The sequence below is a fragment of the Silurus meridionalis genome, chromosome 10 (assembly GCF_014805685.1).
Source record: "Silurus meridionalis isolate SWU-2019-XX chromosome 10, ASM1480568v1, whole genome shotgun sequence".
Lineage (NCBI taxonomy): Eukaryota > Metazoa > Chordata > Actinopteri > Siluriformes > Siluridae > Silurus > Silurus meridionalis.
The window spans coordinates 800,107-827,692 of NC_060893.1; the positions used below are offsets into that span (position 1 = coordinate 800,107).

A 27,586-nucleotide genomic window follows, 5' to 3' on the forward strand; every position below is an offset into this window, starting at 1 on the left:
TGTTGTTTGCATGCTACACTTTGACTAAAAATTACCACTATTAAGAAATACACTGAAATGCACAAAGTCATCACAATATTCAGATTTATTGTGTATTCCAATGAAGGCACATTAGAAGCCTTTAAAGTCCCCTGTTATAGTTTACATTAAGGTATAATTTCAGTACATTTTAATATGTTGTGTATCAGGTATTGAATTCTACTAAGATATTTAGGAGGTCCCTCTAAATTCCACACTACATTGTTAATGGAATAGAAATGGAAGAACTAGCGGTTAGTTGGGTTTGTTGGGTTAATCGGGTCTTTCTCAGATAGTTTATTTGATTGAAACACTCTTTTAAAGATATTTAGGACGTCCTTTTCTCCCACCCCACTGAATGAAATCAAGTCATGATATTACTATTGTTCATTTATAGCGGACAGAAATCCATCCTTGAAAGCGTATCCCCCCCTGCGTCCCCCTGTGGACGCCATGTCTCCGTCTGGACACATTTTATCCTCCCTTTCTCCTCTTCTCCCTTCCTTCCACTCAAACTCTTTCAGCTCCTCCTTCTACCTTGCACTATGCTGAAAACCCCACCTTTCCTCTCCCTCCCTTCGCTGGTCTCTCTCCATCTCTCTCTCTCTCTCACACATTCACTCTGCATCTCTCTGTACTTGGCTACACGCTGTATGTGTGTGTCGGCTCGTGCACGTCCCGCTCTCTTCATCATCTTGCATCCTCACACCTAATGGATTTCTGAACAGGGGTCTCAGATTATGTGCTCAAACGCATGCATCTCTTTATCGGCGATTGTGCCGATTCCCTGGCAGATTCGCTCTGATGGCATCTGCAGTCACATTGCTGCTTGCTGGATTTGAGTAACTCGCTCGGATACAGAAGCAGACCAGAACACACAGCTTCGCACTAGTTCGCTGGTAAGCCCTCTTTCATTTGATTCTGCTGAACATTCGGGGTCAGTCGGTAACAATCGCTCCATCGATGCACAAATGACCTGGATCTTGTAAAGCTGTGTAGTGAAATCTCTCTAGTCTCAGGTATCATTGCAATTTCTGTATTGTTTTGGAGTTGTTTTTTATAGACAAACTTTGGTGTCTATACATCACATGATCACGCTGTCTGACTGTATTCTTAATCTAAATGCAGAACATACTGTAGCAACCTGCTCTACTCAGAGATCATTGGACTTTTGATAAAAAAAAACAAAACTATATAACCATTAAATGCCCCTAAAAAAAATGATGACATAAACTAATTGTTAATTACTTTTTGTAAAGCATTCATTCAAAATAAAGAAATAAAATGAATATTACTAAAGTTCTATTAACTAAAAAAATACATAAAAAAATGTAACAAATACAAATATTAAGGAAAAAAACTACCGAGCTAATTGATTGATGGGTGGAGAACGAAATGAGAAAAAAAAAAAGATGTAGACGGACCAGACAGACGCCAGAGACGCAGACGAGCTGCCAGAAATGCCGTTGAATCAAAGGTTTGGGACATGCCCTCGCCATCTGAACCTGCATTCGTGATTTTTCTGTCAATTATCATTTAAGTAAATTATAATTCTTTATTTTACCTGAATAGATATTTAGAGATTTGTTACAGTCCACGTTCAAACCCGCGCTCTCTCTTTTGCTAACGCTAGCTAGCAGCAAACAATAGCATTCATTTTGTTTATGACGTTCGTCGATAATAAAAATGTCATACAAAATTCTTTTCCATCTATAATCCCATACATTTTGGCTTCTTGCTGTTGTGTCCATTTGACTAGTTTTGACATTTTCCCTGAAGTGGCTTGAAGTTGTCATGCTAATCGTGTCATCGGGATCGGCACTCCCGCCGGTGTTTTCGCTATGTTTTCTCTTCTATCCACCGCGTAGGTGCCAGGAAGGAGAAATGTTTTGAAGCATGTATTTTTTTTTTTCTTGATTGATGGTGGGACCAGTCAAGCTGTGGTTAAGAACCGTAGGGAAGTGAGCTTTGAGTTAAAGAGTTATTGTAGGAAAAGATCAGTGTTTGAAATCGGGAATTCTATGAAGCCATCGAGGTGGTCAAGCTATCGAGAACCTAGGAAGTTGAAAAGTTGTTTGGCTGCATTTTGTATCATTTTGCAGACGCTAAATGACTTTCAGAGGCAGATCTGAAAGGAGATAATGAGAGACTGAACAAGCACCTGGGTGGTCTGTGTGGACAGAAATAAATAAATTATGATGTTTTAAAGGAGAAAATTGATAGGAAAGTCATAGATTAGCAACGTGAGAAGAAAAGAAGATTCTGTTGTTAACAACACGTAAGTGATGGTGAGATCAGAGAGTTGTCCTTAGAACTTACAAGATCATGGTATGGCAATAAATCACCTGGAATGAAAAGCAATTCAGTTTTGCTGGGAGTGAGCTGCAAATGATGAGCTGCCATCAGGATGAGATATTTGCCAGATGTACCAAAATCCGAGTGGAAACCAAAGTGTCTGAAAAGGGGATGGAGAGAATGAGTTCAGTGTCTTCTCAATATCCAGTATGACAACCCATGTATGGATATAGATGATCCTCATGAAGACTGTTGTTATTGAAGCAGAAATAGAGAAGCAAAGCTACAAAAAACTCTTATCAGCATTAGGAGGCAGAAGGATTGGAATTTGAAGAGAAAACTTTTGGCCGCAAAAGTCCTGAATCCAAGATTACCTTGTGTATATCGATAGTGAAGTAAAGAGCAAAGTGAGGAGAAGGACAGGATCTACTCATGATCCAAAACATACAGTCTACAGAAACAATATGTTTGCTGACTTACAGGGAAATGCGTTCAAACTTATTACTAACTAACTAATGATCTCCATGCAGCCAGACAATGAGATAAAACACAGGGCAAACACAACATAACAAACTAGCTAAAGCTAAATTCATGAACTCAACTACCATCTTTACTCGTCTCCCAACTTAAGTAATGACATCACACGCATTGTCCTCGATACACGACCAGGGAAAAGTGGATGAGTTTAGACTGGCCAAGTAGATTACTAACACAAAACAAACAGCATAACAACAAAGAACTGAAATGTTTGCTGATGTCAGCGGGCTGCCGACTTGATGCAGTTATTGCAAACCAGGAATATGCAATCAAATACGGTTATTTACTTCAAGACTCTCTGTTCCAATAATTTTGCCCATTGGGTGGTCCGTGCTCACTACCGTGCTGATATTCAGCACAACTACAGGATGCAATATTGCTTTTATACAACAGTTCCTTAAAAAAAGAACACTGAGCAAGTGACATTTTGGACACAGTGTTCCATCTCATTTATTTTCATTCCATTGGCAGAAATAGAACCTGAAGACTCCACACTCATGCTGATCTCTACATTCCTGGTGGTTTCACTAAAATTTGTGCCTCTCCTTTTTTTTTTTTTCCATTTTATCTGATGAGCTTTGATCATATTTCAGGCCAAAATAGTGAACTGCTATAAGCGACACTGTGCTTTTAGTGACACTTTACAGGATATATAGGCATGGATGGTGCACATCTATCCATCTACCCATCCATCCATCCATCCATCCATCCATCCATCCATCCATCCATATATCTATCTATCTCTCCATCCATCCATCCATCCATCCATCCATCCATCTATATCTCTCTCCAACCATCCATTTATTTATCTGTCCATCTATCTATCCATCCATCCATCCATCCACCCATGCATATATCTATCTCTTCATTCAACTCTCCATTCATTCATCCATCCATATATCTCTCTCTCTCCATCGATCCATCCATCCATCTATATCTCTCCAACCATCCATCCAACCATCCAACCATCCATCCATCCATCTATATATCTCTCCAACCATCCATCCATCCATCCATCCATCTATCTATCTATCTATCTATCTATCTATCTATCTATCTATCTATCTATCTATCTATCTATCTATCTAATTATATCTATCTATCTATCTATCTATCCATCTATCTATCTATCTATCATCTATCTATCTATCTATCTATCTATCTATCTATCTATCAGTCTATCAGTCTACTCATTCATCCAGCCAGCAATCTATCTATCTGTCCGTCTATCCATCCATCCATCCATCTCTCAGCTCTTCTCTGCATGAGTTTACCAGACTTTGAGTAAATGCAAGTAAAAGCAATAAAATGAGTGTAGGAGATAGATGGAGACAGATAGATGGATAGAGAGAGTGCGAGTCCATCATCTGTGTGTAGTTTTGATGCTATGAACATGTGTGAGAAATGCAGGGAGAAGTTCCTCATCCTAAATCTGTGGTTTGTTTGAAACTATGAGAGTGTCTGATGTCAATAATTATTTTCATCATCTCATCATCTGCCCGAGTGTATTCTGGAAGGACGGGACGAAGGCAGAGGCACTTTTATTAATGCTGGTGAAGGGAAACTCACATACGCACACACACACACACACACACACACACACACACACACACACACACACACACACACATACACACACACACACACACACACTGAAAGCTTGATGCTGTCATGCGTGTTTATAGAAAATCAATAAGAATGCTAAATATAGACAATTCAGATATAGACTCCAGTTAAAATATACTGAGCATCACAACTATTACAAGGTGTTTGGTTTCCTCTGTCGTTGTCTTCAGGGAGGTTGTGAGTAGGAAAAGCAGTGTTAATGGATTTGAGAGAGACAATTATATTATCGTGTTTTTTTGGGGTTTTTTTTCCGAAGGCTTGGAAACTGCATGGCAGCTCACATTTTGGGGGAAAACTGTTTTGGCCTTTCCTGTAAGAAACATCAATATTTATGATATTACCTAATCCAGAGTAGAAACCACAATAACACATTTATGGCAGGAAAAAAAGCAGACTTTTCACTTTTCATTGTTGTGGCAGAAATCTAGAGAAAACAATCTCGGTGAAGACTATAGTTATTGTAGAAAAGGAAATTATTCCCTACTTCACTTTTGTATTTTATTTATCAGGACCTGAGTAAGAATTGTAGGTTTTTCAGACACATACAGTATAAACATAACGAATAACCTCATTAGGCAACAACTTTCAATCCTCAGAATGTATATATGATTTGAATGTTATAAAAGTTGACAAAAGAAAAATGGGCTAGTTAAAGGATCTGGACCATTTTTTTGTGATGTCTACATGACTGTATCTGAGCATCTCCAAAACAGTAGATCTTGCTGGGATTAGTATCTATAAGAGATGCGGATCTCCATGACTGCAATACACTGAAGATAAATATGAAGCTGCTACCGATGCGATATGATACGTTTTCCCGCCATTAATGTGGTTTCTTTGGTTCAGACATTCAAATCAGTGCCTTCTGACTTTTAACACATGAAAATAAAACCAGATGTTAATTTCCTGTTCTGTCTGCAGGAAGTTACAGCTCTACCTCTGCCATGTTAATCTCTATTCTATGTGACTCTCAGGACACGCCTCTGTAGTGTTGCGATACACCAATCTATCAACATAGAAAATGACATAGGTCACAAATAATTGGTAACTCATGAAAAAAAAATGTAAATCGCCTTTTAACTGATGCAAATATGTTACAAATGACAGCACAGAATCTCACCATCCCTTATACCAACCAAATGTGTTCCATGGAAGGACATCCGTGTGATATGTTCGTTCATTCATCTTCTACCCGCTTCATTGTAGACAGTGTCACGGCTATCAGACGGAAGTCCACGTCAGGAAGTCTAGATGTAATCGGTTATAGGACGTGATTAATTCGATGGGACATTTAGAATAAGAAAATCCACTTCTTATGCAAGTCCACCATCTTTGTGCAGGCAACCAAAAGACCTGGAGGAAACCCAGTCGCTTATTAACTTCATTACATGTGCAAATTAATCAGGTTCAACATTATTGTTTTATCAGACTAATTGTACGTCATCCATTGAAAGAGTGGACTCAAATACCTGGGTGTTCATCTGAACAGCAAACTGGACTGGAGAAGATAATACTGAAGCAATTTTTAAGAAAGGACAGAGCGGACTCTTAATGCTGAGGAAAAGGTGATTTGGAGTCTGAAGAACTTTTTTGGACTCTGTGGTGGCTTCAGACATCTTTTATGGAGTGATCTGGTGCAGCAGACAGGAAGAGACTGGACAAGCTGATCAGGAGGCTCAGTCCTGCGGATTCCTCTGGACACTGTACAGGAGGTGGGAGAAGGAGGATGTTAGCTATCATCTTTGCTGGAGAACAAGTTTCACTGTGAAACAACATTTTAAACTGTTTGAAAGTGCAACTGTATTAGTTGTAATTGTGTGTATTTATACACTGTACTGTAGATATTGCTACATAGAAATGCCGATAGACGATGCCCCCTACTGGAACATTAGGAAAGGGAGAACGTCCTCAGACGGTTATGCGCCCACCATCAAATGACCCTCTTCATCACTCTGACAGGCCGTGCTATTCTTCACGAGGGTCCGAGATGTTCCATAAAGAACATTAAACGGTGGTTAAATTAAACCATAAGGCAGACTCAAGGTTATACACCGCACATTAATCCTGGTAATTTCTTCGTAATGGCTTTGTCCTGTTTGTACAGAATGACCTGCTTTTTGTTTTTTACCATGATATTAGTCTCCAATGTTGTATGAATGTGTCTGTGACCTTCAACAAACTTGGACTGTACTCAGCGAGCGTCTTCGGATTAAGTCAAGGTTGGAGGCGTATAAATATACGGTATGGTTGAGCCCTCAGTAATTTATAAAAGTTTTTGGTCGTATCTCTTTAAACTGAATAGAAAGCAGCACTAATTTTAGTTTATGAATAGAAGTAGGTCTGGGATTTGAACTCGTGACCTTCCGATCCAAGATCCAATGCCTTAACCACAGAATTACCAAGTCCAACCAAGTACAATGTTATACCCCAAAACCTAAAAATCTAAAACTGAATAATCACAGGATTTGTAATTAATACATTTTTTTTCACTCCACCTCATTGCAGAAAAAACGCCGTTCCTCACAAATTTGAAGTAAATGCATAAATTGAGTACCTGAACTTGTGGAATTGTAATAAATAGACATTCGGTGTCACCCAGATGAAGTTCCTTTTCAAGTCTGGTTCCACTATATGGAAAAAATATTGTATCACCTGACTTTTATGGCTCCTCCCCCAACTTTTGGACAAAGTTTGAGTCGCATATGATGTCTTTGGATGTTCATGCATGACGATGCTGGACAAAGCCAGCTCCACGAAGATATGCTCCTTCTATAGAGCTTCGATCATCGCCCCTACTGAACACTGCACACCAGGACTCCTCATCCTACAACACAACCTGACCATGTGACTGATCGAACCCTCAAAGCACAATCCAAAATTTAGTGCTGTTATTATAATGTATTCTAATTATAAAAACTTTTCTTTCCTGTTACTCACATACAGGAACGGCGAACTTCTCACCACAGGTAATTGTGGTACATGTGGTTTATAAACAGAGATACTTTTTAACTGATCATAGATGATTAATGCATCCTGGGTTGCCAGATACTTACAGTAGATCGAGTTGGCTGGTTGTAGAACCACTGAGTGTCAGCATTTCTTATGAAGTGTTTCTAGCTCATTACCTTCCATATTTTTGAATTCAGGTTGTATTTACGTGTATTTACGTCAATTCAAACTCTTTGATTTATGCTTTTTGAATCGGCCTTTTTCCCCGTGTGATCTTTCAAGCATGAGACCAGAATAAAACCCATAACATCCTTATTGCAGTCAAACTGCTGCTTTTTGATTTGATTTGATTTTTTTTATGTAAATGGACTACAATAAAACGCACCATTTCACACATCACGCCTTGCTGTTCTAAAACAATATCGAGCTTCCCGACATTCCGACACTCCGCACGCTGCTCGGAATGTACAAATTTCACAGTTGCATATTCTGAGAATCCATTTAAACCAAATGCAAGTTACAGAGTAAACCTACAGGCAAAAATCAACCCGTTTTGACCGTTAGATCAGCAAACGATTGTTTTTTTTTTTTTTTTTTCCAATGTTCCATTTTAATTAAAACATCCGCTGCAATAATCACTTCACATTTTAGTTAATAAACTGTGCACAATCAGCATTTTGTTCACAATCCTTGGATGGATTAATAGATGGATGGATGCATGGATAGATAAACAAATGCATAGATAGATAGATAGATAGACAGACAGACAGACAGACAGACAGACAGACAGACAGACAGACAGATAGATATTGCTGATATACTGAATTATATGCAATGTAAATATAAATAAAACATAATGATTAGCTATGAGAATATTTTAGTAAATAGTTTTATTAGGACTTTATTCTAACAATTTGACTTAAGAAAAAAATCCCAGACAATAAATAAACACAATATGGACAAAAGTATTAAAACTCCTGATTCCAGACATTTGTAGTTCTTTTACAAACTGTTTCCACAAAGATGGAGGCACACAGTTGCATATGATTTCTCTGAATTCTTGAACATCGAGCCCCAAACATGATCTACTATAAAACTCCAACCCTATTGAACAACTTTGCAATGAACGTGAGCACCGACTGTACCCCAGGAACCTCCTCACCTACATCAGTACCACAAACCTCCACAACCTCACTCCCAATTCTAGAGAAACATCTTCCCAGAATAGTGGAGGTTATAATAAGAGATAATGGGGATGAAATGTAGAATGGGATGTTTAAAAATCACAAACAAATCTTATGGACAGATGAGCACATATCTTTCGTCCATTTAGTGCACATCTTGTTTTTATGAAGCATTATAATACAATAAGTGAACAATAATCACCGTAATGTATTTATTTATGGATATTAGTGAAGCCTCTGGCCATGATCAGTTCTGTGTCTCAGTGTGCTGTGCTCTGTAGCCTGTGGGTGCAGGGTGCCTGGTCCTGGCCTGGTCCTCCTGGGCCACACACCTCTTTCTCCTTGTCCTTCACCTGATCTCCTACACTCCACATCTTCACCTCCTGTCCAAAGCTAATTCTAGCTGTTACTTTTACTCATCTTACAATCATATTTCAAGTGATTTTGGACTATTTCACAGAAGAAGGAAATGTCAAAGACCAGCTTCATGTATTCTAAAGTGTTCACTGGCGGCAGAACCATCATGTGCTTCTGTGCTGTGAAACCTGCAGTTATGCAGCAGAGCCATGATGACAACCTCAGGGGAATAACCGCAACCGTTATTCAACTTCTGCAACAAGAGCATGCTCCAAAAACTGAAATCAGAGTTTATCCGATTTTAAAAACCTCACCTGGATTCCTGATCATGAATCACTGCATGAACACTGTGATAAATAAAATATCTACACACCAGACAACAGATAACGCAACATACTGCACTTACAATGCAGGTCAAAGGTTTGGAAACACGTAGTATCATACATGTGTTTTGTTTCTATGCAGCAAAATAGATAGAAGAAAGAAACAATCAGGAATTGGACAGTGAATGACTGGAGGAGGAGTTTCTGAGGACAGATAAGTCCAGATGTGACATTTTTGGCAGAAGAATGTAAATGCATATTCAAACCACTGTAAACTGTACAGCACACATCAGCACTACTTCTGGATTGAAATTCTTTACTGTACAGAACATGAAGATATGCAATAATCCCTCTCACTGGTGGAAAAAGTCATCGCATTAACAGCCTCATTACTACCGAGAGGTCATTCAGGGTTTTTTTTTTGTGCTTCTGCCCCAAATATCATTCATCTGAGAAAGACATTAAATCAAATAATACAGTTATTATTTCATACCCTCTTCAGACAGTGTAAGAAAGCAGAACACTTAAATTGGGTTTATTCAGGCATATAAAAGTATACGCAGGCAGTATTTTGTAACAATAGCAATCCAGCAAATCATCCACTATATGCCCAAAGCGTGCCATATGCTCCAAATCCCATTTCAGAACCATGGAGCATTAATACAGAATGCTGCTGTAACAACCTCTACTATTCAGAGAAGGATTTCCATGAGATTTTTGGAATGTCGCTGCAGAGATTTGCCCATTCAGCCATAAAAGCATTAGCAAGGTCAGACATTATCAAGACAAGAGGTTCAGAGGCGTTGAGGAAACAGGAGTTCGTTCTCAAAACGTATCGGCTCGGCTTCTTGGTTCCAGTAAAGGAAAATCTTTAGGTGAGGAAGACCCAAATATGGCATGTTTACTACAAAATTGTTGGAAAATAGAACACTGAAAGCTTCTAAAATGCTGGAAAAATTGAAATTAAAATCAGACTGCATCAATCGTAGACTTGATTGACGGATTCAGGAAGCACGGATCTTAGTTTGGCATTCACACAAAGCTGCAAATAAGGAATACGTTGATTCTTGCTTGAAAGAGCACCTGGCCTGATAACGAATTAAACACACAGTTTATGATCAGATCAGCTCTGGATACATTTAAACGATTTACTTATGAGTTTTTTATTCCGTCATTCCAGTCCAGAGTTTAGGACATAGAACTAGAGCGATGTCAAGTTTCGATCCAGAGTTTGCATTATGATGTTGCTTTATATTTGAATTTTATTTGCAATGCATCAATGTTCTTCAGCATGATCATGAGATCCGTTTGAACTTTCCGTTCCACATGTAGATTTTATTTGCCATTATAATAATAACTCCACTAATAATTATAATAACCTTCATCTCTTGGGGAGGTCTTTGTGCGAAGATACAGAGCTACAGCCTATCAGCTGATCTGTGTAATTCTTAATTTTCGGACTAAAGTTATCCAGGTGGCGCTCCAATTTTTGTAAATAAACTTTTCCTACCCTCTTTTTAGCCCAGCAAAAGACACAACAACAGTTAAAAAAATGGACACAATGAAAATACAATAATAAATCAAAACGACAGGAACTAGGAACAACAGACTGGTTCAAGGTGGAGGTTGGACTGCATCAAGGATCAGCTCTGAGCCCTTTCCTGTTTGGAGTGTTGATGGACAGGTTGAAGGACGAGGTCAGACAGGAGTCTCCCTGGACTATGATGTTTGCAGATGATATTGTGATTTGTGGTGAGAGTAGGGAGCATGTTGAGAAGATCCTGGAGAGGTGGAGGTACACGCTGGAGAGAAGGGGAATGAAAGTCAGTAGGAGTTAGACAGAGTACATGTGTGTGAATGAGAGGGAGGGCAGTGGAGTGATGCGGTTACAGGGAGAAGAGGTGGAGAAGGTGGAGGAGTTCAGGTACCTGGGGTCAACAGTGCAGAGTAATGGAGAGTGTGTTAGAGAAGTAAAGAAAAGAGTGCAGGCAGGGTGGAGTGGGTGGAGAAGAGTGATAGCAGGAGTGATTTGTGATAAAAGAGTAACTGTGAGCGTGAAAGGGAAAGTTTATAGGACTGTGGTGAGACCTGAGATGTTGTATGGATTAGAGACAGTGGCACTGAGTAAAAGACAGGAGGTGGAGCTGGAGGTAGCAGAGCTGAAGATGTTGAGATGTTCATTGGGAGTGACGACGATAGACAGGATTAGAAACAAGTTTATTAGAGGGACAGCGCATGTAGGACGATTTTGTACTTTTATTTGTACTTTTATGGGTTCATACCCCACAATACGCACCACTCATGCGATGTGCATCAGCCTGAAGATCTTTCATCTTATATTCTATGTAAATTAACGACCAATTAAAGGATATTTTACATATTATTGATTTATTTTATGTACACTCATAAAAGAGCACGTGAAATTTGTTCACGGTTGTTTAACGATTGGGACCGTGTTGCCAGATAGTGATGAATCACAATCAGCTTCGCGTCTTTCAGACATCTGTTACTCCTGTACAGTTCAGTTCGACTTAATGAATCATATCTCAAATTGATTTACACCACTGCTGTCGTGGGCGTTTTGTTCTGCAGTTTTACAATGTATCGGAGACATATGGGGAAACTGTGACGGTATTCCAGATGTTATGCGTCATTTGTTGTGGACCAACCAAATTAAAGAGTCAAATATTGAGCAAACAATTGGAGCACTGATTCGCATCGTTATGTCACTGAAACGATCTGGTGGGTTCAAATAAACAGCTTTCCGGAGAAAAACCAAATCTTACTGTAGGATCCTACTTATGTAGGGATACGAAAATACATTGATTTACACATAAAAGCAGTTGGTAAACATTCAAACGTCTGGTAAACATTTGTACTAATTACATAAGTGTTATAAACACTTGCTGGTCAAAAGGAAGCTAAAATAAATGTTTTGTAGGACCCTATTTTGCTTTGCTCGTGGCTCACATCTGCCATGGCATCATTTTGATTAGCTTATGCGATGTCACACTCATTTCTATGCAAAATTGCATTCATTTTCTGCTTAGGTTTTGCAATGATGAGTCAATCGCTGCATAAAGTTTCTGCAGTACATCCCAAAGGTTCGAGGCCAATCCAGATGTGGAAATGATGTCTCATGCTTTCTGAATAAAAATTTGAATCAATTTTGGCATTATCTTCGATTATGCCTGTGCCATGATGGAAGAAAAAAAATCCAGCCATTCAAAGTGTTCAGGGAGTCCTCTGGCCTTATTTTTTTGGGCACATAACATAGACCTGACTGACTGAAGCAGCCTCAGATCATAACACTGCCCCCACAGGCTTGTTGGCACCAGGCATGTTTGGTACATTGCTAAATCTAGCTTTATGAATCTAGCTTAATCTAGAGTATCCCTTTACTCTGGAACTGGGTAACTTTAGACTAATTAAAGCTTTTTTCCCCCAAGATTTGCCTCACTGATAAAGCTATACAGGCTTTCATAAGGCTACACAGCTGTTTAGTCTTAATTCCTTGAGTTTGCTTCTTATTGTGCTCGTGGAAATGCGCTCACTTTCACTATTAAACATCATTCAAGATTTTACTAGCTTACCACCTTACTAGGTTTTAATAATGCATTGCACAAGTCTTATAGTAGTTTCAGTTTGACCCTTCAGAATTTCTCTTCCAGCATGTTTTTATAAGAAATGAGAAGCTACTCACTGGATCAGGTACGGTTGAAAAACTCAATGCAGCAGAAACATATACATCGCTGCAGTATTTATCTAATGAAAGTCTCTTACTTGTTATTGTTACTTTAAGTTTGGGACTATTTTTCTTTTGGCCAGACAGTACATCATGTGATTTACTTACTTGGGTCAGTTTAATTTCGGGTAATGTTCTATTAGTAATATAAATATATAGATTAATAAAATCAGTAGTTATTATATTTAAAAATACAGTAATCCTCGATTTATCGCAGTGGTTACGTTCCATAATCGCCCGCGATAAACGAAAAACGGCGATAAACGGACGCCAAAAATGCTCTTTCATGTATTCTTTTCATGTTTTTATTAATACGTTTTATTATTTCAACATAAAACTCCACATGGTCTATATTGCTCTCAACGACCAGAAAAATCAGCCAAACAAATCAATAATGCGGCAAATGCAATTTCGCGATAAACCGGGGTGCGAGATTCGAATTGCGGTACAACAGAGGATTACTGTAGATTTTAATAGAGTATAACCAGACTGTATATAAATATTCTATATTTATATAACTATATTAAAAAGTATACATACTGCATATGTATGTATAAGCAAAATGCACTGTAAGAGGTGATCATGGCTTGAGGAAAAAAATAAAAAAGAAAGGTGCGTAATAGAGTGTCAGAATGTTAGCTTGGCAAACCCGGGACCTGACCTTCCGTTCAGCAACCAAACCACCTCACTGACAGAGCATATGGAAGATTTACCTACTTGTGATTTACTCTTCACAGATAATGGTTCACAATGGACACATGACTGTTTGGTAGTACCAGATAAATGCTCTAAAACCAGACTGATCCAATTAGATGTTTATAAAGATTTCAACAAAAAGTATATTATGATTGTTCTAAGGATTAAAAAGGATGTTAACATCACCCTTATAAGTATAAAACCATGACAATAGTTTTGAACTCTAATTAGCATAAACTCATATAAAATGCTAAAATGATTTGATTCTGCAAATGCCATGTTCAGTATTCAAGTGTCTGTTAGCGAACACACACCCAGATGAGGACGACGAGCCTTTGCTCATTCGGGATACATTCAGAGGGACTCATTTATGATGCTAAAATGTATATTTGTAATCTATTTATGCATGTCAAGCTGCTTTGGGACAAGGTCCATTGTTGAAAGTGCTTTGCAAATCAAATGAAATAAAATTGAATTTGAACGTGTTTGATTTTGTTGCGTACCTTTACGGCCCAGATCACAAATTAATTAGTCACGCTTCATTCACACATAGAGTTCTGTTCAAGTTTGTCTGTTTACAGAACCACATGCACCCTGGTGAGGGATTTTCCGTAATGAAGAATAATGAAGGACTTTGTTTTGCTTTTTTTTGCAGAACATCACGTCTTGTTCAGGAATGTTTGCTTAGGTTCAGAGGAAAGTCTTCATATTTACACAAAACAACACCTATAGATTATAGGATGAGCCTCTAACTTCTAGGTCGCTAATAGAGACGATAAACGGAACAGACGTCTGAACAGAGATTTGGACAGATGCTGATGCTGATGCTAACATGGCACACTTGTTTGGAGTTTGGATCCGAGCACCACAGCTCAGTGAGACTGTTAGCTGTAACAGATAAAAAGGCACAACAACAACAGTCGCTTTAAAGGCTGATGGATGACCTGGTGTCAGATGTGGCTGAAATCTACACTGCTAAAACAGCACGCGCATGCAGCGAGAGCTCGCGTCTGTCAGTAGAGCGTCTGGCAAAGACCTCGAGACAATTTTTCCATCTGTTTCTCATCTGTAGACAGCAGGGATCCTACATCTTCGGTGGAACAAAAAAGTACCGAAAAAAGGAATTGCTGGCTAAAAGCATACATTTCAACGTATAGGAAGAGTTTGTGCCCACTGTCCCAAGTGTTCATTATATACATCCTCTTATTCCTCCTCCACAATATGATTTCCCTTGGCTAAAAACAACAGTCGTTCCAGCATGAGCTCCATGTAGACAAACTTTGCTAAGAAGCCAGCAGCCATATCACCCTGTAGCCCAAGACAGCTTGCCCACTGAAGCTAAGCAGGGTTGAGCCTGGCCAGTACTTGGATGGGAGACCACCTGGGAAAAACCAGGTTGCTGCTGGTAGAGGTGTTAGTGAGACCAGCAGGGGGTGCTCACCCTGTGGTCTGTGTGGGTCCTAACACCCCAGTATAGTGACGGGGACACTATACTGTAAAAAAAAAAAAAAAAAAAAGCACCGTCCTTCGGATGAGACGTTAAACCGAGGTCCTGACTCTGTGTGGTCATTAAAAAATCCCAGGATGTCTTTCGAAAACTAATAGGGGTGTGCCCCGGCATACTGGCCAAAACTTGCCCGCTGGCCTACTAATCATCCCCTCATATTAATTGGCTATATCACTCTATCTCCTCTCCACTAATATGCTGGTGTGTGGTGGGCGTTCTGGCGCAATATGGCTGCCGTCGCATCATCCAGGTGGATGCTGCACATTGGTGGTGGTTGAGGAGAATCCCCCCTTTCATATGTAAAGCGCTTTGAGTGCTGCAGAAAAGCGCTATATAAATGTAACGAGTTATTATTATTATTATTAAGAATGGAGTTCCTGCACAGAGCCCCCAGCCTCAACCCCATTGAACTGCAGGTGAGGAACCTCCTGACTAATGCTCCTGCTGCACACCCGCACTATACACAAATAAACAACACAAATACAAGCACTTAAAACTGACATTCAAATCACCTCTTCCCTCTCTCCTTCATAGATTCATAAATCACCTCTTCCCTCTCTCCTTCATAGAGTCTTTATTCTCTTTCTGGGAGAAGGAGGATCTAAAATGCGTAGAACAAATTTTCATTTATAACGTTTGTATGACATTCTCCGACTTATTGTTGACATTAATCTTACCTTTTTTGGGGTTATTTTTGTTCAAATTAGACATTGTGCCTTATCCCTGTTTTCTGGGTTTCCCTCTTTACCTTTAAAATCTGCATGGGAAGAGATGTACAGATTGAATCCCCATGTGAGTGGTTTTATCTCTCGAATGTACACTTTGACTTGGTCAAAGGACAAATCTTATTTAAAAATCACTAGTGCCTGGGAAGAGAAATTAGACCTGAAGTTTAATGATGGTTAATGTGACAGCGTGTTAATAAATATACGCACTTCCACGTCATGTGCTGGACTCAGAATGTAAACATTCACCCTGTAAACTCAGTCATACGTTTGCACTCCGTCCCAGACATTTTGGAACTCTTTCAAATTAAAGTTCTTAAAATCAAATGAGACGTCTGTGAAGCCGTCTGTAAAGCCATTTTTTGGTGTTACCTACTTTAATGATGCACGTATCCTGCAGGTAGATTGAAGGGAGGTATATTTCTTTTTTCTCTTTTTTTTCCTCTTTACTACTTTAAGGGGGAGTTTTTGTATTATTCTTTGTTTAATTGATGGATTTTGCTACATTTTATTTTGATATTTAGTTTTTTCTCTTCCTCTTTTGTGTAGTGAACCTTCTTCATATGTCCCCTTGTTCTGGTTTGGGATTATTCAGTTGGGTGAGATGGGATTGCTGTCCAGATGTCCACAAACATGTTACCGCATGTGGATCACTGATTGAGAATAAAAGCATTGAATGAGCATATGGAAGACATTTAGTCATCACAGACAGCGGTTGCATGATCACATGATCATATTTCATATTTTAACAGACGTCGAATTGCCTACATAAACCTTCTAAATTTAAAGCAAACATAATTAGATTTACAGACACTTTTTTTTTCACAGTTCTCCTGCAGTCACACGAACATAAAGCTGAAATAGATACAAGGCTACAATGCTTAAAAAGGCAAACGATTTTCACATTTGTCAAACATTCTAGATGTTTCCAGTCATTCCTTCATGATGTAATTTGTTGAACTTGCTTGTTGATTCTTTTCAAGAAAGAAAGAAAGAAAGTAAGAAAGAATCGTTATACTGGTCATATGTACTTTACAGCAGAGTTGCAATGAGGGACAGTTTGGCAATACCAAATGTAAACCCCTGACCTTTTGATCTGTCTGAGTGTGTGTGTGTGTGTGTGTGTGTGTGTGTGTGTGTGTGTGTGTGTGTGTGATAGAATATAAAATTTTAAAGATATGATCTCCTTAACTCTTCTTATTTAGCGCATGGGCAAAATGACGCGCTACAAATCGTATTTCGATACGGAGCGAGCAGCTGCAGTGACACTGCGCTAACTCTAGTTTCTCTTATTTTTATTTTTTTATATCCCTGGCATTGTTGTGCATGTTTTCAAGTTCGATAATAATTCACACACGAGCTCATAGTGCGAGGCGGAGTCTAAACAAACGTGCTGGTGCTTGTTGCATAAAATTCATATTGCTTGAAGCTGTTGCTTTAAACCAAACAGATTTCAAATCAGCGACACTGGGGCCATCTAGCTAGCAACCAATAACGTCGGCATTTTCACGTCTTTTGATGGGAGGGTCTGAGGGGGCATTAGTCAGAGCTCGCAACCCGCATCTGTACCAAACCGCACAAACTCAAACACATTTATGTGGATTTAACAGCTGTTTAAAATAGATTTGGGCCCAGATACAGCTGGAGCTGGACAGCGTGAGGAAAGGTTTATGGACAAAAAAAGATAATTTGCCTGCACATTGTACACTGTAGTGCTGTACACTAGCGCTATGTAGTAATGCTGTACATTGTAGTGCGTTGATCAGTATGGTAAAGAAGGTTGTGCATGTGGATCACAAAAAAAATCTGTTAACATTTGGTTTGATGTAAATATTAGGTTTAACTGCCACCACTGAGAAGATGTCTATTATCTGGTTCAATGGTACTGGTATTTTAAGTTTTCCTTCTCCAAAAAAACAACATGCATTGATGAAGTCGAGTTGCCCACAGTAAAATGTTCATAGGTATAAATAATGGTAGGTGTGCTTGATGCTCTTTGATAAACTGGCATTCCATTCAGGGCATGTTCCAGCCACATGCCCAGCGTTCCCAGAGCAGGCTCAGGAACGTATCCAAATCTGTACCTGAAATACAAAATGCAAAACAGTTTTTTTTTCCTTCATGTTAAAGGTGTCAGCAGATTAGCTATTGCACTTACTAAAATCTATCAAATTATATTTTTTTAAAATCACAGTTGGATAAACAAGAACGTTGACACAATAACAAAAAATGTTGCAATTAAATTTAGCAAATACGTAGGACAATAAAAGACACAGGACAGGTCCCCCTGGGGAGGCAGTCGTTTTTGTTGACCGGTTGGTTAAATGAGTCAAACCTATAATTCTCTCAGCTGTACAGTCCACTGTGGGCTTTCAGACACTATGACGTTCCAGTCAGATAGCTGGTCAGTATGTACTCTACTATCTCCCTGTATTATACCTCTGTAGAAGGATAGAAGAGGAGATGAGAGGTTTTCAACTCCTTTTTTTCGACCTAAGTGCTTATGTCCTTTTGAGTCCCAAAAAGAGGTCCTGTGTGATGTGATGTCACTGAACACCCAGAAACTTCACAGTACTGTGGATTCTCCAAAGATTTTTCATTGATATTCGAGAGTGATCCACGTTGGTGCTCCTGAAGTCAACAATCAGTTCTTCGGTTTGATTAATAATAAGACTGTCAGCGAAGCAGAAGCACAATCATGAGTGTGAGGTGTAAATACAGCAGCGGTTGACTGCCTTGGGAAGCGCCGGTGTTTGTGTGCTGATTCTGATGGGTTTGAAAGTCTAAGATACAGCTGCAGAGGTCAATGATTCAGCTGCAAGCTCAGCTTTTCTATGATTTGCAAGAGGATAATTGTGTTGAGCAGAGTTGTGACGAAGAGCATCCTCATATAATTGTCCTTCTTGTCCGAGACAGGTAGCAGAAATGAGCTCCGCTGATGAACTGTTATGCGGATAGACATATTAAAATGAGTCTAGAGTGAGAGGAAGAGCTCTTTGTGTCTCATGATTAGCCACTCGAAACACTTAATGGTGATTGGTGCGAGTGCAATGCATGAACAGTCATTGAGGCAAGACAATGATGATTGGTGGTTAGTCTGAAGGATATTTACTTGATACTGAAGATGTCACATTCCCCAGCACCAGACTCGGCATGTAGAAAAGACAAGCGGCTTTCCACAGTAAATTTCTGACTGAAGTCCACTTCAGACAGAGAGTGTAGTTCGTTTTGGATGTTCGATGGTGTTTCTTGTTTCTCACTGACCTTTGAAATGTGAGCAGAAATTTAGAGTGAGATATAAGATATGTAGCGTATCTTTGCAGTCGATCACGGCCTGAAGGCCACGTCCACGCTAATAGATTTTGTTTAAAAAAAAAACACAAAAAGTCAACAAAAACTTAGCTTTTCCAAAACGCTCTCCAAAGTGGGCTCATTTTAAAAATGCCGTTTTTGCGCTGCAGTGTTGGACTGCACGTGAAAATGGAGGCATCCGGAAACGGTGACGCATTTTACGTCGTTGCCGAGATGTTTAAAAGAACCGGAAATAAACGCCGGGCAGAAATGACGCGGCTCGAATTCTCTTACGTTTGTGCTCGTGAGCAGTACAGGGACGTGAGTTTTCAGACGTTTCATTGGGGACGATTCCAAACTAAAGTGTGGATGCGGAGCGTTTTTAGACAGAAACGACGTTTTCAAATTTATCTGGATTCACCTCGGTTCTCCAATAGTCCAGGGCAGATTTGCACTTGATGTTCAGAGAGCTGACTTGACAAAGCACTTTTTAATGAGAATGTACTTATTCACAGTTTCTGGTTTGCACATGTGTTAATTGGCTCGTCATATCATCTACTGTATATGTACTTGCTGTTATAATTAGTCACCAGTGCTGTATATTCCTCCAGTTCTCTGCCGTATGTAGTCGTATGTACAGTAGCAGCATCTCTGATCATTTCACTTCCAACGTGTCCTCAAACAAGTACTGAATTCTCATTAATTCTGAGACTTGTGTAAGAGCGACTAGAGCGAGAGCAAGTGCACTCCCATCACCATGCTTCATTCGGTAGGCACTGCTGCTGTTCTTCATGTTCAGCCTCAAGTTCAGCCTCGGATCAGATACTATGTTGGCTGGATCCGATCTTTAGTTTATTTAAGACTGTAAAGTTTCGATCCTGTTATATTTATAGTGACGATCTATACACAAAAGCTCATGCTAGCTAAGTATTTATAGCCTACTTGGTTTAAATTTACTTTGTCAGCTGTTTATGGAATTTTTACAAAAATAAATGCACATTAACTCTGCTGATTCATTTTATACCAGTGTTCTTGTGAAGAGGTGTGAATTGTTTCCACAGCAGGGGCCTCACACTTCTTTCTTTCTTCACCACCGTGCCCACTAGTTGCAGAACTTGGATACTCCAGACGCAGAAACCCAACAGCGTTCTCCTGGACTAATTATAAAGATTATTTGTTTGTTTGCGTTACATACGTCGTTTTCCATTCCGCCCGAGAAACGAGAAACGCTTCTACTGCAGCATGTTTGAGTTTTTAGTTGCACTGTATTTGATCAATAAGCTGTATGGCGAACACCGTGTGTGTTATTCCACTGTGCTGTTATATTCATTATACTCCGCTTCCTGTTGTGCCTCATCACAAAACCCCGCTGTGAACTATTTTCCTATATCCGCACGGCCCGTCGTCTCGATATGCAGACAAGCATATATCACTTCCTGTATTGTATTATAATGCAGAAAATGTATAGTCGATCACGTTTTAAAAAGAAAGGATTAATTTTAATGCTAAATCTCTGTAAAAAATGTCCCCCTTGTTTAAGATGCAATAAAAAGAATTGTTAAGACTACTTTTCTTCGGTACATGTAACTGTGGAAGTGCAGTGGAAAGTGGTAGCGTGTTTGACTTCTGATTAGAAAGTTGTGAAAGAAAAACCAATCTGCAACCGTCAGGTCCTCGAGCGAGGCTCTGTTTTTATAAATGACATAATTGAAAGTCGCTCTGGATACGAACGTCTGTCAAATGCCGTGAATATCATAGAACAGGTTTTCTTTATATTTCTGGCTTAAAATATGTAACGGCAATTTGGTATTCATGAAAATCCAGTAATCTCAGAAAAAAAGTGCTACTCATGCCCCTGTGTAAATGTACGTGACTTTTGTTTGACTTCAGAATGAAGATCGATTGACTCCAGATCATATAATAGAGCACTTAATACTGTAGAATTGATGTAAAGATGTCTCGTTAGTTCACTAGGACAGGGATAAAGATCTCCATTGACAATATGTTGTGGAATGTGTATGTTATTGGACTCCAAATTTAGAGGAATATAAAAACAAAACAATGAATGTGAGCTAGAAAAAAGATGATATTTTTAGTTTTCTAAGACAATACTCCAGAACCAAACTACGGAAAAACTAACGATTTTTCCGTTTCTTTGTTGAAGGAAACAAACTTGATTTTTAAAATTTGGTCTATTTGCAAAAATACAGAATCAATACATCACAATAGTTCCAGGACTCCAGGACAGGAGTTGCAGATCAGAAGTGGGCGGGGCTTAAACAGTCTATATAGCTATTTATTCCACATATGTGCAATTTTCTTTAATCAGGTATGGGCTATTTTACATAATAAATACTAGAAAGTAGTTTTAATTAAGACACACATCTATCTATCCATCTATCCATCTATCTATCCATCTATCCATCTATCTATCTATCTATCTATCTATCTATCTATCTATCTATCTATCTATTCACAATTAACGCATTAATAACGTCTTAACGCAAATTCATTTCAACAGCACAAGTCTTATTAACGCAGTGCACATTTCAATTGGACCATTTTTATGAAAAATATTAATAAAGATAAAAGAGTCAAAATTAAGCAACACACAATTTATTCACAACGTTCTTTCTTTACTCTATACTAAACAAATTATAAACTTCACTGAAAACATTTTTTTAATCCACCATGACGCACAAATCCGGAGATTAATACCGTCCGTGTGGAAACATAGCAAAAATTCCGTTTTTTGATGACTTACATTATTCAAAGCCCCGTAATTACTTCAAAACTTTTACAAAATGTTTTATCCTCAGGCTCCATGTTGAGTTTGGTTTGACTAATAATAAACATTTGTTTGCGTAAAGGATTAATATTTGTTCATGCGCACGTTAATTAAATTCAAATAAAGTTAGAATTGAACAAATAAAGTGTTCATTTAAAGTACATATTCAGAACAGATAAAATGTGCGGTTAATTTACGATTGATCTCGAATTAACTCATGACAATCATGCGATTATTTGCGATATATATATATATATATATATATATATATATATATATATATATATATACAAACCCTGATTCTAACGAAGTTGGGAAACTTTGTAGAATATAATAAAAACAGAATGCAATGATATGCAAATTTCCCATATTTGTTCACAATAGAACATAGCAAACGTATTAAACGTTTAAACTGAAGAAATGTACCATTTTAAGGACAAAAAAAAAAAATCATCATTTTGAATCTGATGACTGTAACACATCGCAAAAAGGTTGGGACGGGGCAACAAAAGTCTGTACAAAGTTATTTGTTATTAAAATTGGAGAAAAATTTTGCAGCCATGATCTGTAAGATGATTGGCTCTCTAAGGTACACTATTCATACCCAGAAATAAAAATCTCTTTAGTTCATCAGTATAAACTTACAACAAACTATTGTGTTCTCTGTTAACATGGTTAATGTTTTAAAATATTGCTTTTTGTGCATCTAATGCATCTATGAATTAAAAAGTGACCTTATTCATATGAAAAGTGTATTAGAAGGAAAAGTTTACATTTTCTATATAGATGGTTTAAGCCCCGCCCACTGCTGATCTGAAATGTGCATGGCTGTCTGGAACTTGATGTGGTGTTTTGATTCTGCAGTTCTAGTAATAAACATAAACAATTTACATTTACATACATTTTTGTTTTATTCTTATTCTTTCTAAGAGAAAAATGTAATGTGCATAAGGTACAAGAACCATAAATAAAGACAAATATCATCAGTCATTTCATTAAAACTAAAGAAATGCATGGATATGAATGAAGGATGGACGTGTGTGTGTGTGTGTGTGTGTGTGTGTGTGTGTGTGTGTGTGTGTGCGTGTGTGTGAAGAGGCAAAAATCATTTGACCAACCAGACATTTATTCAATACTAACATTTAGCTTAAAATGAAATAAATAATTATTTTTATTATATTATTTTGGATTATATTTTTTTTACAACAATATAGAAGGGAAGTTGGTAGAGCTACAGTATGCTTAGGGCTACACACACACACACACACACACACACACACACACACACACACACAAAGTTGTATTTCCCAACAAATATCAAATATTGAATACAATTTTTCCACTTTTTTTTATTTTATTTTGCAATTTATTTTGTGCCTATTTAATCAACTACTCAATTTAATTAATATAATAAAGAAAGTGTATTGCATTAAATGGATTTCATTTTTGACACATTTTGTTCACAAATGTTAATAATAATAAAATGTGTCGAAAAAAATTTGAGGTATGTACCGAATCGTGAATTTTGTGTACTGTACCGTTACACCCCTTACACACACACACACACACACACACACACACACACACACACACACATATAAATATATATATATATGACTAACAGCAAGTTACATATTATCCTAAAATTTGCAGGAATCTGCAGTGGGACTGAATGTTCAGGAATGTTAGGTATAACATTTTAAACTGTAGAAATTTCATAAAAAAAAATAAAAAAAACACATTATTGTATTAAAATGACAATGTCTGAATGAATTCACTGAGGTACCACAGGGCTGTGGGGTGCGTCCAAAATTTGGATTTTTGGAACTCGTGGGGGTCTTAGAACATAACCCGCGTGAGTTCCCCAGGACCACACACACACACACACACACACACACACACACACACACACAGCTGCTCGCACCCATTGTGATGTTTTCAATGCCTCCCCACAGGGTGACTTTGCAGTTTCAGTGCAGCACAAACAAAGCACTTTTGGCTCTTAATTAAAGAGGGACGGCAAACCAGAGCAGGCCATCAATTTTTAATTCAGATCAGACTCACCACTCAGGGGATTTCAAAGTGTCTTTCTCTCACTCTGTGTGTGTGTGTGTGTGTGTGTGTGTGTGTGTGTGGTGAGATAGTAATGTCTTAGAGACACTCTCAGAGGATCTCTGGGCGTCAAGACACATTTGAGTGATGCAAGAGAAAACATACGAGTCCACTATTAATGGGTTCCATTTAAACAAATGCACTCTCTGGAGATGCTCATACAAAAGTCTATTCACTGCTTCATTACCATTAACAAAGGCATTTTGTCTAAAAGATCAGAAAATTAATAAATCGGGGTTCATAAAAAAGAAAAGAAAAAAAGGGGCCATTGTTTTATTTCTATTGGTAAATATGGTATTTTATAATCCAGGCGTATGTAATATCTGGTCATCTCATGTACATGGTGTATGAATCATTTTACGTATAAATGAATCCTAATATTATCAGCCTTTCTTTTTTTTTTTGTTTTTAAGAGGAGCAGAATCCGAAAACACAGTGTTTGGTGTTTCAAAAGAACGAATACAGTGAAGCGAATGGTTTCAGCCGAATCTTCTCTGAAATGGAATTACCGTAATCCTCAAGGTGATCTTTCTCATGTTGTTATTGTATCATGCCATTTATTAGAAATTTACATAAAGGAGCTTGTGTGCATGTCTGAGAGAGCCCAGTGATCTCCCAGTGCTAATTACAGCTGTTCTTAAGGAAGTATGGTACTTACTTCTCATCAGCTTGGGGGATTTGGTGGTACATTTGTGATTTCTGTGAGTTTATTAAACCACTGATCATCCAGTCTGTTCTCGACTCGCACTTTCAAAGACTGTATTGTATTATTGGGAAAACGAGTCATGTTGAATATCAGTGGCGAGTTGCATTTCACAACCTTCAGCGGCGTCCTGCTCGAGTCAATCCACCTCTCAATCCCGTTATTATAACGCCACTTCTACAGAAAGCATCAGTGTTATAGAGAAGTGCAGTAGATCAGAGCTGCATCACACACAGGATTTATACAGTCACAATGAACGTCATCACTAAAGCAAGAAACCCAATAAACACAATCCAACACGTCTCCTTTCACTGTAGCCACAACTGCACCTCCACATACATTATCTCCAGCAGGAGCGTCTATATTCACCTCGTCACCACACATTTTTAACTGTTTTGGTGACTTTTTCTCACCACATCCTACAACCAAATCAGTTTCTTCTCCTCAGTCCGTCATGAAAAAGAAACACATTATTAAATCCACACGAATGTATTTGAGGTTGTGCAGTTTGGTGCACGTTGAGAGCTGTGACTAGTGCACTGTGTCTTCTGATGCCTGTGATAGAACCCTCTTTTATCCAGGAGAAGATACAGGAACATTTGTAGAAAGATTCCCCTCAGACCTCACCCTGCTCTACCACGCTTCATCCATCCACAATAACTTCATGACTGGCCCCATTAGCTCTCAGCACACATTGAAGATGCTCTTCAAGACTCTTTATTCTCTTTATCCACATGTGGATTAAAGGCAGTGCTGGATATCAATGCTGCTCACACAAAGTGTATAAAAAATAGGAATAATGTGTACGTCGAGTTTTTTTCAGAGGACAATAAATCTGTACCGATATACACACTGGCCCCTCAAAAATATATCAAATCTCATATCTGCAGTATTGTCTCCTAAAGACACTAAAATTGGTGCTGAAATGTGAAAAAACAAATGTTTTTAGACCGATTGTATTTTTCGTCCCCGTGAATGAGCATCTGGACGTATTTCTGGATACACAAGAGCTTAGACGTGTCTGAGTTGCTCTGGATAAGGAGAGTCCACCAAATGTTCTACATGTAAACGTCCCAGAACCAGCAGTCTCAACTCGCTCAACTGTAGATACATTTCCAAATTTCAACTGCACCTTCACTTCTAGAAGATTCTACACTGCGCACTGACCAGAAGAAGTTTCACTCACCTACAGATACTTTTGTTTCTTCTCATACTCACAAACAAACCCTGAGTGTCCACATGTAGGGAGGAGTTTAGAACACTCCAAAAAATTTCAGCAAAAAGGTCAGCAAAAATAGGCAAATGTCACAAAGCTTTTTTTTACGACTGACTGCTTGTGTTTTCATCTACTACACATCTACAACATTCAGTGTTCAGGAATCTTCTGTAGACTCCAGATTCCTCACAGCTCAGCAAGAGCTTTTTAGGTTCCTGGTTGACAGACGGTAGTAAGCTGATAAAAGCCTGTATGATATGCTTTATGATCAGGTGAATAAGCACCGCTGGGAGATCTTGATCGAGGTGGTCACATCAGCGCAATCGCTCCACAATCTAGAAAATGTCTGACAGTTCGATAGAAGAACAGAATTTCCTGAAAAACCTGGCAGACCTTTTTTTTTTTAAGAGCGAGATTGGCATTGGTCTTCGGTCAGCTTTTTGAGGTTGCAATTGAATTTAGGTCACAGAAGTTTCATGTCTGGGTAGAATTAATCTTGGCACAATTTTTGGACCTTCAAGCACAAGATACAGAGTAAAAGTGCAGATAATACAAGCGAGTGCACACAAGTGATAATAATAATAATACTAATTATAAAACAGCGTCACAGGAGACCAGACCATAACGTTATCTGCATCTTCTCTTATTCAACTAGTTGTTCTAACAGTAATAACAGATGTTCAACTAGATTTTGGAACGTTCTTGTTGAGATTCGTGCTCATTCATCTACAAGAGTATTAATAACGTCAGGTAGTGATGTAGGTGAGATGATGTGAGGAGGTTCCTGGGGGTGCAGTCAGCATTTACATTCATCCCGAAGGTGTTCAATAGGGTTGGATTCTCCAGTGGATGGAAAGCAGATCTTCATGGAGCAGGATTTGTGTGCAGGGACGTTGTCATGTAATAGTTCGAAAAAAAAAACAGGTGTCAGGTGTCCCAGTAGTGAATTACACAAACAACAAAAGGCACTTGTATAATAGAAGTAAATAAGTATGTCATCCACAGAGATTTGAACTCATACTCATCCGATCACGAGTGCACTAAGCTCCCACTTCCCTCGCCATGTATACAGCACATATCCAACCTCCTTTCAAACAAAAGCTCCGTTAATGTTCTATAATTAGTATTTTTACATAAATTATAAACGTAGATTTACATTAAGCCGTGTGTTTTTTTCTTAACTGTGTTTCTAAATAATTGTTTTTTTTTTAATCTTCCAGTTGAATTGATAAATTTATTATTGTTTGCCCGCATACAAGCCCTGATCATGGTGCCGTCAAAAAAAAGACGAACATCTTAAAACACTGCAAATCTCCAGCTCAGGAATGGGAACGGGGTTCAAAGAGCTCACTGGAATCAGTGAATGAAGAAGGGAAATAAATCCTGGTTTGGACCGAACCAATTCGTGGATCAGGCTCGGGACACAGTCCGGTGCAAGTATGAAAATCAGTTTCACATTTCACATTAGGGTCAAACTTACTGTAGGTCAGGGGTCACCAAACTTTTAGAAACGG

General features: G+C 38.5%; 1 protein-coding gene across 1 annotated transcript in view; it reads left to right on the forward strand.

Annotated features, from left to right (window-relative positions):
- The first annotated feature begins 573 nt into the window (after nucleotides 1-573).
- The window catches only part of lingo1a (leucine rich repeat and Ig domain containing 1a), a 126,392-nt gene continuing 99,379 nt past the window's right edge, over nucleotides 574-27,586 (forward strand). The window contains exon 1 of the mRNA XM_046860194.1: nucleotides 574-917. The gene's annotated coding sequence lies outside the window, so the exon portion shown is untranslated. The remainder of the gene's footprint in view (nucleotides 918-27,586) is intronic.